Raw genomic sequence first — 18,499 nt, 5'->3', positions numbered from 1 at the left:
GTAAGAAGACTATCAAGACTATCTACTCTTATACATCACTTTTTAAACAGTAATGAGATCCTTGTAAGAATCGCCATCAGTTCAAGGACCATCTCCACCCTCTGCAACTTTTTATGTTAAAAGATATAGAATTCCTGAAAATCTGATGTAGTACTAAAATCAAAACTAATGTATATTTCAGTCTCTATCCATCAGCAGTCTCTGAAAACTGGTACCTTTTATAGATCTTTGTTATTGTGTTACAAACATATTCTTACTCCTGCATTTTTAGTCAGTAGCCAGTTACCTCTATAAAATCTATCCTGGAAGAAACCAGGAGACACTACTATTTTGAGAAAATGATGATGATGATGATGATGATGATGATGAAGATGATGATGACGACGATGATAATAATAATAATAATAATAAATTGAAAGCACATATTGGAATTTGGGGAACAATAACAAACAAAGAAATAATAATAATAAAAATAAAAACTACATTCATATGACTTTTTTCCAGTCTGTTTTGTAATGCTTCTATTCAGAATGTATATGAACTGATGGAGGTGACTTCATCAAGAGGAAAAAGTAAAATTCTAAACTTTACAGAAATGTTTCTTCAGTTCTTAGTAAATGCTCTGTATGATCTAAATGACTTAGACAATTAAAAGTTTAACTGTTTATTTAATTTGATTGACATTTTCAGTTAGAATAATACTAGCGTGTAGAGAGAAAGTAAACTTGGAGATTTTATTGTATGATCTCTTAACAACACATTTTGTTTTGCAGAGTTGTAAGCTGCATGTTGCTCTGAGACTTGTGAGGAAACTTATTAATTAGCAATCAGTGGGCCTTCTGAAAATTATGTCTATTTTAAAATGTATCATGTTGGGTACCTGAAACAGAGAAGAAAAGAAAAATGACAAGTCTCAGTGGTCCAGGTGGTAACTATCTGTTGTAAACTATTTACAGAAAATTAAGTCAAAATCTCATATTCTGTCCTTTAGACATTGCTACAAAAACTTAGTATCAGATAGCATATAGGCAAATTCAGCATTCATTCAATAATTTTCAAAAACAGGAAAAAACAAAACAAAACACAGTGATCTTAATTTAATAAACTGTGCAAATGGTTATGCATAACAGTAATTAGAGTGTATTTATTCAGCTTTGTCAATACCACAGGTACTATGACTGATCAGTTCACAGTTTTCTGATTTAATCTATACATAGCCATGTTTACCAGAACACTAAAGCAACCTGAAAAATACTTGTTTTTATGCATAATATTCTGCAAACTAGCTTGATTACTTTATGACTTGTCATTTCTAAAAATAATATGGAAATTATATATGCATATAATTTGAACATATCATTGCAAATATTGATCATATGTATTGATCTTTTGTAAATGTATTACATTTTCCCTTGAACACCGTTAAACATTAAAGCAATATATTTATTGTTTTATATATTAAAATCATAAAAATAAAAACATGGATTTACTTACTAATATTTTATTTCGAATAAAATGTAGATAAGTGATAACCAAAACAATGTTTATAAATCATTTAGCACCATCATGTAGAAACACCAATTTTTGGAACAGACCAGTCTGGCACAGTAGTACATTAAATTTAAATATTACAATTGTTTGTGGAGCACTTGTGGTCTTTCAGTTTATGGCTATCATTATTATAGGAGAAAGCTATATAGAGAGATATCTTTTTATTATCTGGTCCAAAAAAAAATCTTACAATCTTGTCGATTGTAACCATGAACATTGACTGGCTTGACAACTAGTGCTTAAGGGGTAGAACATTGAAAAAATATGTATTATTAATTGGAGCAGCATCTTTTTTTTTTTTTTTTTTTTTTCTGACTGACAATCTTCAACAAAGTATCCTTTATAAATGTTATTATCCAATTTAATGTTTTATAAGTAAAATGCTTATGTATGTTTTGTTACTTTTTACTACATAGCTTTATTAAATACTAAACCCCCCAAAACTTGCATATTTCTTCCATGTTTATGAGAAATGGACCTTATTTTGCATTTTTGTTATTACTACTCTTATTCCTCATTTTATATCCTTCATTTATTTTGCCAGCTTCACAGTCCTTCCTTCCAGAGATACTGAAAACAACTTTGCCCAGGGCTGCAGACTACCCAAGGTCTTTGCCTTTGCAGCATGGCTGGACATAACATGAAAACATTAGTGAATACTGGTGAAAAACTTCACTTTGTCTTGTAAATGTAGCTCACATATCCAGCAAAACCCTAAATCCTGATGAATATAAATAACCTTTTGTATGCCTGAAAATTTGTCTTCCAACAAAGATCCCCCTGCACATGCTTGTGTCATTTATGTTACATTTATATTAAATGACTAATTACACAAATCTTTTTCTAAGGAAACCTCACCACCTACATATTAAAGAATTGAGTTCTTTCCCCACACTTCTGATCTGCTTTCATTGACTGTGGTCAAAAGCACTGATGGCTTGAATGTTGTGCTTAAAGAGAATAAAGTGTTTATACTAAACACTCTCTTTCTTTCTTTCTTTCTTTCTTTCTTTCTTTCTTTCTTTCTTTCTTTCTTTCTTTCTTTCTTTCTTTCTTTCTTTCTTTCTTTCTTTTTCTTTCTTTCTCAAAGAGGTTTATACATGGAAAATATTTTAATTTCCAATTCTCCAAATTCTCTTTGTTATGGTTGATCACTTTTCTCTTGGGTTACATAACAATTAAAGTGTGAAATGTGAAATGATAAATACAAGCTCTGTTAAAAGGAGATTAAAAGCTACAGATTCTATGAGAAAGCATGATCTCTACAGAGTTGTGATGTACTAGGTACTTTCAGCATGCTTAAAAAGTATTTGGTTTGAAAAGAAAGCAATGCTACAGCAAGATTTTAGTTCTTCTATCATCAAAAACTATTTTTTTTTTCCTAACTCTTGCCATGTCTTTTTTTTTTGCTTTTCTTTTATCAGCTGCTTCAAAATCATTCCAAAACTATTCAAGTGTTTGGGTTTTTTTTCAAGTTTTAAAGAATATAAATCTTTCATCAACTTTAAACTTCACTGAAACTGCACCAACTAATGCTAAACAAAACAAATAATATAAAAGGTATTTTCTAATCTTTAAGTTTTGAATACTCAGCTACTGTCAATGTAATTTATTCAATTAATATACAGAGTAACTTTAAACATTAAGCTTTACAAAAATCCATATTTTAAAGAATATTAGAGCCTTTAGGTTTTATCCTAGATACCTTAATTACATGCCTCAAGCAAAGTGGGATAAATCAGGTCAAGGGCTCCTAATTTTTTACTCCTCCCAGTGAAAAAATTTTAATGGATTTCATTGGATGTGTTAATATCTCATATGGATTGCATAGACAATTGATATAAGCAACATATAAACGATCTATATGAACAATAAATAATATTAGAATTTTTCAAGTGAAGGACTGGGATTTCTGAGATGAAAACCTATAAGATTTTATATAATACTTTTGCATTTCCTTAAAAAATCAAAGATTGAGCAGTTTAACTTTCTTGTTGGTTGTGAATTAAAATAGAATTTAAATGTACTTACAGGCAAAATTTTTATTATGAGGGAAAGAAAAATGTTATCTACAGGAAGGAAGGAAGGAAGGAAGGAAGGAAAATTCAGTGTGGCACCAAGCATTAGAAATTTATATTTGTGTTCCCTGAAAAGAATTTAGAGAATCTGATTTTTAGGTATCCTAACTGCAGTACTAGTAGAAGCCATTAAACATATGTGCTTGGTGAATAGAGAAGCGAACTGGACAGGTTTTATTTTAAGGAATGGATCTGTAGCAGTTGTTTCATGATAGGAAAATAGGACTCCAAAATTATTGAAGGGTAAGAAATCACAATTAGATGCTGATGGACTGATGCTTTAATACCTTTTGCATCAAAGGATATCTAGGGAACATATATGTTGTTCCCTAGATTTAATCATCATGGTCAGCCATTGTGATGTTGGACAGAAATTTTTAGCAAGAAATAAGTCATATTCTTTATGATTTATGAGTGATGTTAAAAAGAGAGACATCTGTCCTTCTACATGGCCTGTCTTGAGTACTGTGGAGTCCTACAGAAAGAGGTAAATAGTACATTAGGGAAATAAGAAAAAACTGTATAAAAGTATTATTTCATATTATTCATGACTGAAAACAGCTATAAATGCTTACAAAAGACATCTCTTGAGATATTTTTAAACGTATGTTAAACTTTCTAACCACCAGTAGCACCACTCAGTTCACTTCATAGTCCCTCCTGATAGGTAGGTAGTCAAGTTTTTTTTTGCTTCTGCTCTAGGTGGAAGCTCTTCAGCTAAGTCTCTAGGTCTTCCATTTTTCAGCTCCTAAATAGACAATCACCCTTTCAAAACCTTCTAGATGGTACCATCTATTTTTTTTTTTTTTTTTTTACAAAAATCCGTATATTTTGTATTTTAGGAGAAATAAAAGAATCTCCTTTAATTCACTGAAAGCTATCTTAAGAGAGGCTCATTTCCTAACATTCTGACAGTTATCTTTTGCACGTACCTAAAGAGTAAGCAATTTTTTGTCTTCTAGAAGAACAAAACACCCTTCCCTTTGATGAATGCTTAGCACTACTCAATAAGGAGCATATCTTTCATTCTTATCTTACACTGTGATTACAACAGATTTTACATTTAAAACACAGAACAAACATCTAAACAGTTTAATTTCCTGTTGCATATAACTGGCTTTTGACTGGGAATAGGTTCAGCAGCAATCAATTGCTTTGGATTAGTAACTGCAAGAAGTTTCAAGTTCGTTTAAATGAAAAGAATCTAGAGTGTTTTCAGAATGGATCCTAAACATTTCTGTAAGTTTAGTAAATGTTTGATCATTGCCATTATCTATCTAATAAAGAAGGTGTTCTCAGACTAAAAACAGAACAGAACACAGAACAGTCAATTTTTATCTTATTCTTTAAAGGAAGAAGGTATTAGGCTTTAATCTGCCTTGCAGATTTCTATTCATATCTTCTAAGTTTACAAATTCCACTATGAATTTCAGTTCATTAAATTTTCCAAATCTTGAATTAACTTTTGATATTGACTGTTCTCTTTTTCACTGTTTTGGATTTCTTGATGCAATTAAAACAGAGTAGATTTAAAGTGTATTAATAGAAATTTTATTCTGCAAAATATCCCACTTTAGGAAAATTCCAATTTACATATCATAGATACTAGAAAAAGATATATTTTACACAGGAAGGGAGGAATGTTCAGCGTACACTCATATTAAACTCCTACCTCTATTTTTTAGACAGAAACATTAGATATCTCATAGCCATGTATGAAATAGGTCTACTTGGTGTGTAAACTTAACTAAATATACAACTGGACTGACTGGATCTAAACTGAATGTTATAATAGACACAGCACTATTTAAATTATATATTTTATGCAGGAGCTTTTGTGGAAAAGTGTGTGATGTCCTGGTAGGCATCAAGCTACACAAGAGACAGCAGCATGCCCTGGCATCAGTGAAGGCCAACAATATCCTGGGTTATATGAGCATAGTTGAGGGAAATTATTATCTCCACTTACTCTGCAATCATTAGGACACTATATTCAGTACTGAGCCCCAAAGACAGGAAAAACACTGATAAACTGTGGTGAGTTCAGCAGATGCCCCTCAGGATACTCAGGACACTGGAGCACTTCCTCTTGAGGAAAGGGTGCAGGAGCTGGACTTATTCACCATGGAGAAGAGATGGCTTCAGGGCAGGGTGGGGCTGACAGCATTCCTCAACACCTGCAGGAAAGTGTCTGAGGACTTGGAGCCAGTCTCTTCACATCAGTGCATAATGAGAGGATGAGGTACTACATGTAGAAACTTAAAAAGGAGATATTCAGAATGGAGATAAGGAGACTCAAGGGGGACAGCCTGCAGAGCTTTTTGTAAGCATCATTTTGCTATATACGATTACTCATCAGGAAATGTTTATTGGAATAAAATTCATTATTCCCCATGTTCCTATTCTGTTATGTGTTTATATTTGAGTCCAAACTGAAATCTAATAGAGCTTTTATCTTACAGTTATGATGTTATAACACTTTTCTAATTTTATGAAATGGCATAAAAATTTCAAATCATAGTTTTCAAAGTTACATATTCCACATTCCAATACAGTTTTTAAACAAATTTACTGGAAACACACCTTTTCATTTACAGTATTCTTCAGTTTAGTCAACACAAATGTTGCAGCTGACCTCAGTGTGAAACAGGACTCTCTTCTCCACAGAAATATGATCACAAATTTTAGATGTCAAGTGAAGTCAAGCTCTACACTTAAAAACCTACCAAGTATTACATTAATATTTGCCAAATCAACCAAACAGCCAACTGCTCTTAAATTAAAAGTGATTATTTTTTTTTAATCGTGTATTTCCTGTAGGTTTTATACCTATAAGTTTCCAGTGAGATTTTGAAGCTTTTGTAGAATCGAAAGTGAATAACTATGCATTTGAATGGTATGTTAATCTGCTGACCCTCAACTTTATTTTGCATATTAAGTAAATCACTTCTCTAATCAAAAGTACTCTCTTGCTGAGCAACCTAACTGGTGAATTTCTGTTCCCTACTGACAATTTGTTATAATAAGAAGGGATTATTAAATTTTGATTAGCATCAGATTATACTCATTTTATCCACCAACTGACATTTCTGTTAATTGAGGATAAACGTGCTAGTCTGATACCTCCCCAAAACATAGAATGAATTAAAAGTCTCAGCACAAGCTGAAAACTTAATTAATATTCATTGTGTTTCCTGGAAGCTACTGGTTGCCTAAATCAGAGGTTTGCAGATAAAGCTGAAATTGCAGACTTTACAGTATCACTATTTGGCACATTTTGTTTGAATTATTAAATAGAAGTGATATATCTGAAGTTATTAGCAAAATGTTAATGTAATTACTTTAGTCATTACAGACCTTTTTATGATAAACTATGCTGCTATACAGTCATTAAAGAACACAAGCCAAATACTGCTTTCCTGGTCAAGAAAATTTGATACATACTTGAAAAGTGGAACCAGAATAAAGAGTACAGAACTGGCAACCAGCCCCTTTTCTAGTAGTAATGATTAGGATTGATTTAAGGAGAAAAATAAAAAGGGAAAAAAAAGGGGGGGGGGGGAAGAAAAAAAAATGACATCTTTCTTTTTTGATTACTTTCATCAAGCTGAAATTTAGGCAATAATGACTACAATGACTGTTTATTTTTTTGTGAAGCCATTTCCCCCAGTGCTCCGCTGTCATGCTCTAAAATGGTTATGTTTTGCCATGAAAGGTTTTTATTTTATAAGTTTTAAATTACCTAAAATGCAGACTTTTTAAAATGAATTAGCTTACAGTTTTAGCAATCAGGTACTTACCTTATTTCTTTAGATAACAAAGGAATAATAAATGATAAGGAATCCAGGAACTGCAGCTTTTAGATTATAATTACAAAAATGTAGCTGAAAGGAGAGTTCATGCTTTTCAAGGATACACAAACAGATAATCTCCAATACCCCTTTTTGTTAAGAATATGTCAGATCACATCAAATGTACACCACTAGCACTTTTTTGCCAAACTGCAATTCTCATAAAGATAGTGTTGATTTAGACACTGATATATTTAGTCAGTTGATTTAGTCACTGATATATTACTGGCCTTATTTGACCAACTGCTCTCTGGAATATGCATTTTTATGTAATCATTTTTGTCTGCATTAACAATTCAATTAGAATAGAGTCCAACTGAAATATAATTAGTAATTCAAAACAGATTGAAATTTGTGAAAGGTACCCTTAATTTCCGTTGTAGATGATTGACAGGCATAGTAGGAATGTGAAGGATTTGGAATTGTATTAGATTTTCTTTTCCATATACTGACCAAATGAAAATGCTACCCATTATTTTACAGTAATAATTTTCAGACAAATCAAACAATATGACATAAAATGAGCTGGAAATCTCAGTTACCACTTTCTTTAATTTGACTGTTACAGTATAAAACAATTGGCAGTAAATTAATTGAAGTCAATGACAATGAATTTTAAAATCATAATGACACATTTTCAATAGCCCAGGTGTTCTGTAAACCTTTAAACCTTTTGTTGCATAGCATGGTAGATATCAACTCAAGTTCTTATCACTCCAAAATTCAGAAATCCACTAATACAGACTATGACTTTCATTTAATTAGAAGTATTTTAATCTGACTTTATCCCTTGAGACATTTTGCTTCAGATTTTTCCCCTGGAAATTTTGTTAAGCATGTCTTGACTGAAAAAAAAAAAAAAAAAAAAAGAGAGAGAGAGAGAGAGAGAAGTATGATATATGGCATAATAATTCGTGTCAAGAAGATGGTTGATATTAATAAAGAAAGGGGAGATGTGGGAGTGTGGCCATGGGGGTTGACAAGCCCCATGGTTGGTGATAACATCAAACTCTTAACGATGAGGCCATCAGGAATGTAAAGAGTTTAGAGGAAACAAAGAAGTGTGATTCAGGAGACGCCATGCAATCTCAGGGTTGCTTGTTCTCCAGATGTTAAGACATGGAAGTTGCTGTGTGTTTGCTGGTTGCCGGGCGATGATGTTGTTAGACCAATGAAAACTTGTTTGAAAAGAACTGCTCTGGGGTGAAGGGTATAAAAGGGGAACCTGTCCTCAAGATGAGAATGCAACATGATATAATGAAGTTATTTCATCAATAAAGAACTAGGAAATAGGAATGAATAAGGACAGGTTAGCAGAACAGGGACCAGGACAGGAACAAGGACCTTGATCGCCTAATGAAGATAGGTTCAGCCAAGCTCAGCAAACTGCTCAGAGAGGCTCATAGAGAAAGTCGCTGGAAATGGGCACACCGGAGCTGGAAAGAAGCTCAAGCTAAGAGAAGCGGACCCGTGCACACAACTGCCCCTCTTTGGTAAGCAGTTGCGCATTATGGGGAATCATACATCCTTGGAAACAGACTGTCCTGGTAACTTTACAGCTTATTCTCCTTATTAACAATCAGACAGTTTAGGATCCTGAAATATGAGACCAAATTGAGGTCAAGGTGTGTGACTCTGTTACTAAACACAACAAGATTGCAGTGGGATTGCTCAACACCTGGCGAGCAATCTCTGAGGCCTTAAAGAGACATGTGCAGCCACAGTCAGAAACGTGTGGTTTGCCAGATACCGAGGGGGCTGCAGGCTCGTCCACTGATCCTTCTGCTACACCATGCCCACCCCCACACCTGCCACTGCCTTTGCCATTGCCTGTTACACCCCCTGTTGACCTGGACGTGCCTTTTGACCCAGGCCCTATTGGCCTTGATGAGGAGACAGATATGTTTCCCTTTGATCTTGGAACAGGATACATAAGGCCCAAAGGCCAAGTTGCTTAAAGCGAGATATATTGTTCCCACAACTAGCCCTGGAATTCTCCGGTGTTTGTAATCAAGAAAAGGAATGAAAAATTGAGACTGTTATATGATCAGAGAAAAAATAATGAAGCCATGGAAGATATGGGAGCGCTTCAACCAGGATTACCAACTCCAACTATGCTCCCCCGTTCATGGACATTAATAGTAATAGAATTAAAGGATTGTTTGTTAAACACTTGCCTTTTAAAACTTTGCCATCTTTATGTTTCAATTGATATATTTTCTGATTGTACATATGTATATGCGTACTCGGGTTTCTTATGAATATGTAAAAGCAATGTTCTATATATTTAGAAAGTTCTATGTTAGTGTGTTTGTGTTGGTAGAGCATAGACTCTCCACACTCCCTGCACTGTTTACTTGCCTTTTATAAATATTACTAAATTCAGATTGAGTTGTATCTTCATTTATAACACCTTTAAGGGAGCAGAAATTCTCCTACGTATCCTTACAGAATTTAAATCAGTGGAAAGAATACTCTGATCAAACCATAGCTGTCACTGTTTACTGCTACACTCTGTGCTGGTAGTTTTCTGTAGGAGATATTTAAGAGGAAGACGTCTTTTGCCACTAAAAGAATACATGCTAATATCATTACTACTCATATTATTACTCGCTTAAAAACACCAGTTCTTAAATCTTGTAAACATAGGTTGTTTTGTTGTTATGGGAAAAACTCATAACCCTAGGGGATTAGTACATGTTCTTTTTATTATTAGAAAAATGAGAGAAGAATAGATTTTTAATACTATCAATGTTTGCTTGAATTCAGAGTTTAGAACCAAAGACATGTTGGAACATGAGTACTACGAAGCAAGGAACACAGATGCAAAGTTTCTGATTAAACTACTCCTTTTTTGTTGAAAGTAGACAAGTCTGGTACATGTATAAATAAGTTGTTACATATACTGAAGTATATTGTTCAGCTACATGTATATAGAACCAGGCATATGGAAGAAAATAGTGTTATAAAAAAAGCTTGCGTTTATTTGATAGAGCTTGCTATACATTATGTTTCGGTAACATAACACTAGAATCTGGCCTTTTATTGTCCTTTTTTGATGTTTTATTCAATTGTAATTGTCAATTACATTTATAACAATGTAGATAGTTCCCTTTACATGCTAATGATATTTAGAAGCATATATGCGTGCATACACACCCACACACATATTCATACATATGAGCTTCTAAGCTGCTTTTTATTGCTATCTAATTATCACAATGTTTTTGGTATGAAATAGAATTTGGTTATTTTGGGTTGTAAGAATAGCAGTACTTGCTGCTCTAATAGCCGTATCCAATGTCCTCCTTCACAGACAAAAAGTAGCCTGTGCTTTCCTATTGGGGCCTCCTGGGTTATGTTAACTGGCTGTTAATTTTTTGTTTAGTTTTGTTTGTTTTTGACAGTAGCCCTTAAATGCAGGCTCTAATTTATAACCTTACAACAGTCTGCAGAAGCTCCTGCATTTTGGAAATCCTTGTTCTGATGAACTTTAAAAGGAAAGGCTGAAAAGCTTTAAGTGCTACTGACACTGACATCAATTATGTATTTGATGAACATCAGTGGTTTTCCAGTACAGATTGATTTGTTTGAAGCTTTCATAACAAAATTCTCAAGAAGAAAGTGATACTAAAACCAAAAGTCAAACAAAGACCAAAATAGAAAAAAATAAAAATAAAAAAAATAGTACTGTCGTTTCAGTATATTTACAGGATATTTTTCTTTATCTATAAAAGTTTTTTTTTTTTTTCCTTTTATTTAGTTAAAGGATTAATGGATTACTTTTTGTTTGTTTGTTTTGTTTTATTTTACTATACCATGTTATTCAGTAACATCTTTGCTAATTATTTAATGGATTCTCACCACAAAAATCAAAAAGTGAAATAAAATTAATAAAATTTCTATATATATTTAATGTCAGTTTACAATACTGATAAGAAAATTAAGGAAAGAGAGGGACAGAGATGGAGAGAGATATCACAGAATCATGGAGTGGTTGAGTTTGGATGGGAAGTTGAGGTCATCTGGTCCAACAACCCTGCTCAAGCAGGGACACCTAGAATCATAGAATATCCTGAGTTGGAAGGGACCCTTAAGGATCATCAAGTCCAACTCTTGACACCGCACAGGTCTACCCAAAAGTTCAGACCATGTGACTAAGTGCACAGTCCAATCTCTTCTTAAATTCAGACAGGCAACCTGGAGCAGGTTGCCCAGAACCGTGTCCAGGCAGCTTTTGAAGGTCTTCAAGAAAGGAGACTCTACAGCCTTTCTGGGCAACCTGTGACAGTACTATATCACCCACACAGTAAAATGCTTCCTTATATTTAGATGGAACCTCTTGTGTTTGTATCCATTCTCTCATGTCCTACCACTGTGCACCACTGTGATAGCATGGCTCTGTCCTCTTTGGTATCCTTAGTGAAGGGTATTTGGTATCCTTGGTAAAGGGTATCTGGTACCCTTTAGGTATTTATACAAATTTAGAAGAAAGATAAAGTTTAAAATGAAAGATTTTAGCTCTTGGTGTACCATATAATATACCAGCATTTCTAGAGTCCAGAGATTAAAGAAGACTGACATCTTTTTCCAAGACTGTGAGAGAGAGAAAGATTTCAAAAAAAGATAGCAAAGATACTAACATACAAAGCATCCAGGAATTTCATGAATACATCATAGTTAATGATCACAGGGTATTCCTGTACCAAGTACATTTGTAAAGTGTTAATTTTTAGAAGTATGGAATTAAAAAAAAAAAAAAGTAATTTTTTCCTTTTCAAAATGCTTTAAACCTCCTGCTTCAACTAATTTGAGAAATAAATAAATAAATAAATAAATAAATACATATATTTAGCCCACTCAAAAAGTCTAACTTAAAACAAACTAACTTTAACAGACAGTCTTGAAGTGAACAGCTGGATCTAGAGAAGTGTTTTTAGCCCTGTGTAGGTTGTATGAGAAATTAATTTTGCTCAGTAGTCTAAAGAATTGAAGAACACATAGGCAAAGGACCAGAACTGGGGCTATTCTGTCTGCCTGAAACTTTTGGAAATCTAGAACTAAATTCTCAATTCATGTTAAGAAAATTAAATATGTACACATTTATACTAGTATATAATCATTTCCTTGGTGTTGTGGACAGCTATTTTATGGTTTATGATTTAATTCTGAATTAAATTTCAACTTCAAAAAAATGTTTATACTTTACATATATGAACATAATATAAGTAAATCTTAAGTAAATACAATATTATACATGTATTACTCATAGAATAGGTTTTCTTTGCGTAAATCTTCTATATGGTTTATAAGTATTCAAAGAGGTTTAAAATTCTATGCAGCCCTATTCATCAGCTGAACAATTTTTAGCTATAGTTATTCACTACTGAAAATTTGGTTAATGTAAATTAAGGTCAAGAATACTCATTAATTTTCTTACCATCTATGCACGAAAAATATAAGATTATGTCAGTTTGTAATGAAGTCTCACTTAGATTGCACATATATCATAAATACTGAGAGATAAAGTATCAGATTAATCACAGAAGGCAAATTTTAAAACATTTTCAGGCTAATCGTTATTTTTTCATAGGTTATCATGTTGGATTTACTTGGCAAGGTTTTGGTAGTGGTGAAGCTGCGGAGTGGCCTCTGTGAGGAGCAGCAGGGGCTGCCCTGTGCTGAACACAGCCAGTTCCAGACAGCTCCAATGGCCCCACCACAGGACACAGATAAGCCTGGCATCCAAGGTTGTGGCACTCCCTGGAAAATGCATTTTAAAAAGTGTAAAAAGTGCTGCTAAGCAGCTGTGAGAGAGAAAAGTGAGAAAACAATGTGAGAGAAACAGCACTGCAGCCATGATAGTTTGTGACAAAGGAAATAGAGGAGATGCTCCAGGAGCCAGGACAGGATTCTCCTGCAGCCTGTGGAGAGAAACATGGTGGAGCAAGTTGACTATCTGCAGCTCATGGAGGACTACATTTGTGCAGACATCCACACTGTGGCTTGTAGTGAACCCCTCATTACAGCAGGAAAAAAGCTGCAACCCATGGAAAGCCCAGACAGGAGCAAGATCCTTGCAGGCACTGTAACTCCATGGACAGAAGCGCATGCTGGCATGCTCCATTCCTGCAAGACTGCACCCATACTAGAACAGTTCTTGAGGGAAGGACCCATGCTGGAACAGTCTACATCCTGAAGAGAGGGACCCCATGCTGAAGCTGGACCCCACAGCATCCATTTTCCCTAAATACTTTCACTTAAAGGCCTGTTATCTTTTACAATAACAAACAACTTAAACTGTTTCTTCATTAGCATAATTTCACTGAGAAATTTATTCGCAAGGCATTGTTGTGAAGACTGCTACTTTTAACAATAAAGTGTTACTTTAATGACCGTGTTATGTCCTTCGAATCATTGTTTCATCAAGATGCTGCTGTCAAACCTTTTCAAGAGGTTGATTATGGTGTTCCAGTCTGTACAAATCACTGGAGCTAACTGTTATATTAATCCTGCACTGTGTGATTGGGCTTTTTATACTTAAAGAAACTCAAAACTATGGACAGCTGCCAGAATTTAAACCAATCCTATTAAACAGAGCAGAACAAATTTATGTTTTAAAATGCTCCACAGTAACTTCAGTTCAAACAAGAAAATATCTCTGTGAAAAAAAATAAAATAAAATAAAATCCAGCTAGTAGATTAGTAGGAATTTACATATTAAGGCTCATCTGAAATGATAAAGATAGGCTCTTCTGGAAAACTATGATCATGAGAATCCTGTGATACAGCCATCAAAGGGACGTTTTCACATAAAGAGGCAGCTTCTGATTGATGTTAGTATACCAAATTGTTATGCTTTTTCAAATAATTACTGAAGAGTAAGATCTTTGACACATGTATTCAGTATGGGTGGGGCTTTGAACATCCTGATCTAACGGAAGATATCCCTGCCCATGACAGGGGATTGGAAATAGATGATCCTTAAGGTCTTTTCCAAGCTAAACCATTTTATGATTTTATGGGTCAATGACAAAATAGAAGCTGCTTATTAATACTAGCATTCAACACAAAACATGCAAAGCCTGTATTAACTTAAGATACAAGATGGACACTCCAGAAGCTTCTTCCAGACATGGCAGTGTGATAGCTCTTGCATTTGCAGTGTTGTTTGCTATGTGTACAGGAGAGAAAATACCTATTTCACATGTTCTGTTGTATTGCTTTTCTTACCAGGTGGAGTTTGGCATCCACTGGGCAGATCTGGCTTGCAACAACACATTTTCCTTGGTGTTATAAAAGCACTTGGAAGCAACTGAAAGAAGTTAGACTTGTGACTGGTTTGCAGTTCTTTTTCTTCTTTTGGGCTACTCTGATTTTTAATATTCATATAATAATTGTTTAATACTTTGTTTATATTCTGACTTAAATTTGGATAAAGAAGTTCACAGTTTGGCAGTATGACAATGTTTATTTTTTCAAAGATACTTAACTGTAAAGGAGGAACAGGGGAGCAGTGACTCCTAGAAGACCCAGCACCATTGGATGCAGTGAAACATGAGGCATGTGTTCCAGATCTTTACATCTAAATCTTCCATGTTATCAAGAGACCTTTCTTAGAGAAAACTGTCATCAAATCATAAGCATCTCTGAAACAAACAAACAAACAAATAAAAACAAAACAAAACACAACAAAAAGCATAATAAATAAAATAAAATAAAATAAAATAAAATAAAATAAAATAAAATAAAATAAAATAAAATAAAATAAAATAAAATATAAAATAAAATAAAATAAAATAAAATAAAATAAAATAAAATAAAATAAAATAAAATAAAATAAAATAAAATAAAATGAAACAGGTGTATGTTTAACTTAAAATGTTAACAAATGTATTTAAACCAAACTTTTAGAGTTTTTTAATGGTGAAATCTGTTTGATTATCTTGCTTGCTTTCTTGCCTAACAGAATTTGTGCTGCAAAATGTTCACAGGAAGAAGAAATCACTTTTTTCTTACTTATTTTCCTTCTTAAAATATCATTTGCATGTTCTTTCAAATAAGTCTTTCTAGCCATTTTGTCAGTTTTGTAACTGCTTCCATCCATTTCATAATTTCATGCATGACATTTTCCATTACTTTTTAGTAGCCAGTGGCAGTTATTTAGAGAGTTTTCCACTTCAAAATATTTATGTGGAAACTAGAATTAGTCATTAAAATGAGGCAGCCCTTTTGCTCTTGCACAGGACTGAAGTCACTGGAATGTAAAATTACATGTTGGAATCTAGAATCTGTGTGTGCGTGAGCGCGTGTGTACACATTTATGAATTTTGTTGGTGATAACATTAAAACCATTAAGATCAGGGTTTAGGGAATGATTAGTTCTATACTCAGACTGACAAAGCTGCTACAGTCCTTCTGTATATTAAACCCAATGTAATCAATAAATTTATGTATTGCAGTACAAAATAAACTCATTTTCATTTGTTGGGTGCAACAAATTTGTTATCTACAATAACTCTGAAGAACAAACAATGAATATAGGTACTTGGGTGAGCAAGACAAGAACTAAAATTCAAATGTTCTGTGCAGAAAGCAAGAAGTAATACAGCAAAGGATACTGGGGAAGAAAAATCCCAACATTGCTGAATATGAGAATAATTTCAAACTTAAATGCAAATAATATCTATATATATTTACTTTTCCAAATACAGGACCCATGAAATATAACATTTTATTTATCTTTTGGGAGCCGATAGAACACTTTAAATAGGATGACTGCCAGTTGTGTTGTCTTTTTTGAATAGAGAAGGATCAATAATTCAGACTGAAGAAACTTGAGAAATCTGAACTTTTAGTTGAAGTGCAGTTTCCTTTTATTTTGCAGTTGTTTAAGCCAAGCTTCTAACAAATCTCACTCTGGAATGAGTGCTCAACATTTCCCTGTTTAAGTCACAGTACAGAGAACTGAATACTGAACTCTGAATGTTCAGAACGAACATCTAAGACTAACTTAAAACCAGGTTTTTACATTGGTTTTACATCATTTTTATTCAAACCTTAACTTGCTTAAGTTAAAGACAAGCACTCTGAGATACAAAAGACTTTAGTCTTTTGATAACTTTTCTAGACACACTCTCTAGAACTTTCTTATATAAAATTCTCATTATGCCGGAGAAAATGTCTACAGTTGTGAAGACAAAGATTCACATTACAGATTAAAATATTGAATCATCATAAAAAAGTAACAGTAAAGATTTCTGAAGTAGTACCTGTACTACCTTTAGCTCAAGTAAAGGTATCTGAAGGTTTCTGATTAAAAGTTTTTTTAAAGGGAATATTAGATAGCCCACAACTGCACTTTTTCACAAGAACATTACTCCACAAGTGTCTGTTTAACTTGAAGAAAAAAAAATATAATTATCTGGAGTAAAAGAGATGCAAAGCAGAATAAATGTAAAATCAATTTTGTTCTGTGACAATTAGAGTTGCCTCACAGCTTTGTGAAAAATGTAGTTTGGATTCTTTATGATTTTGTCCTCAGTTTGTGATGATACTGAGCTCTTGTATCAGATATCAGATGTAAGATCAGTAAGATGAGTCTTTTTAAAGAATTGCAGAGATCTATGTGTTAAAGAATTGGTTATCTAAATGTGCTGCATTTTAAAAATACTGTCTGAAGTATTAAAAAATATAATATTTTTTTAAAACCCACAATGAATCCAAAAAAGTAATAAAAAATATATAGTCTCAAATTCAAATATTGATTTGGTTTTATATTTGAATGATAAAGTGTTTATACTGTTCAGAAAACTTTGTGTAAATAGCTAATTAATTAATTAGATAGTTAATTAAGTTAATTAAGTTAATTCTCCTAATTTAGTGAAATTGATCATAGGGATAGAGTTTGACACTTGCTAAGGAATTTGAAATATCAGATCTCCAGTTTCAATACACTTGGAGAATTGTGGATTGCCTAATATGTAGTTCTAGTACACTGTTCTCTCATTAAAAGCAAACAATGAAATCCCACAAACCATTTACCAAATTATTAATTTGTGACCACTGTATTATTTTATCCAGATTGTCAAACACTTTTATTTCCCTCCTCCCCTGAAACCAAAAACATCTGAGGTCCTCAAATATAATAAGGAAATAAATTATGTTCAAGTATAATCCAAATGTTTTCACAGCTTCAAGGAGAAGCATGTCTCCCTTCAAAAAGAAATGAAAATAAAATTAATGTTATTCTTTTCATAGGACAAAAAATCTATTTTCTTTGAACAGAATTTTTATCTCCAACTGTGAAAAATCAGGTTCTTTGATTTCAAAGAATATTATACCTGCTCAGTGATGTATCAGTAGAGTTTTTATTTAGAACTCAACCATATATTTCTGTTCTTTTGATTGCAAAATTCAAGATAAGATTTGTACTAAAGGAAATATACTTAAATTAGAAATGATTGAAATTGATACAGATACAAAGATGAAGATTGCTACATAGACAATAATACAAAATAGCCCATTATCTTGGTTGTTACTATCTGGAACAAAGTAGGAAAAGTATTATGTCTTTCTTTAATATTATGTCCTGTATTTAGTACTATCATTTCCTTGTATAGAAATTATTATGTTTCTACATTATTTCTCCTTTTTAATGTTGTTTCTATGGCAACTGTTATAGCTGCAGGTTTTTTTAACACATTTCACAAACATTATTTCCTTGGTTATCACAATAAGATACATGTCACAACATAATTAACCCAAGATAAAAATAAATCTTTGGGTCCATACCTAGTTATGGATAAATTTAAGTAAGATGAGGAGGTAAGATGAGAACAGTTAGAAATTGATATACACAGTTAGGATTGAGATTAGGCAAAGAAGTATTTTAAAAATATATCATCAGAAATGACACTTCAAGAAATAACAAAGAACACAGAAAGAATAATGGCAAATGCTTTAAAATGTCTATCATTTAATTAATGCTTAATGAAAATCTTCCAGAAATGCTCATTG

The sequence above is a fragment of the Anas acuta genome, chromosome 2, assembly GCF_963932015.1.
Source record: "Anas acuta chromosome 2, bAnaAcu1.1, whole genome shotgun sequence".
NCBI lineage: Eukaryota > Metazoa > Chordata > Aves > Anseriformes > Anatidae > Anas > Anas acuta.
The sequence above is the reverse complement of the archived record's forward strand: the minus strand, read 5'-3'. Positions refer to the sequence as shown.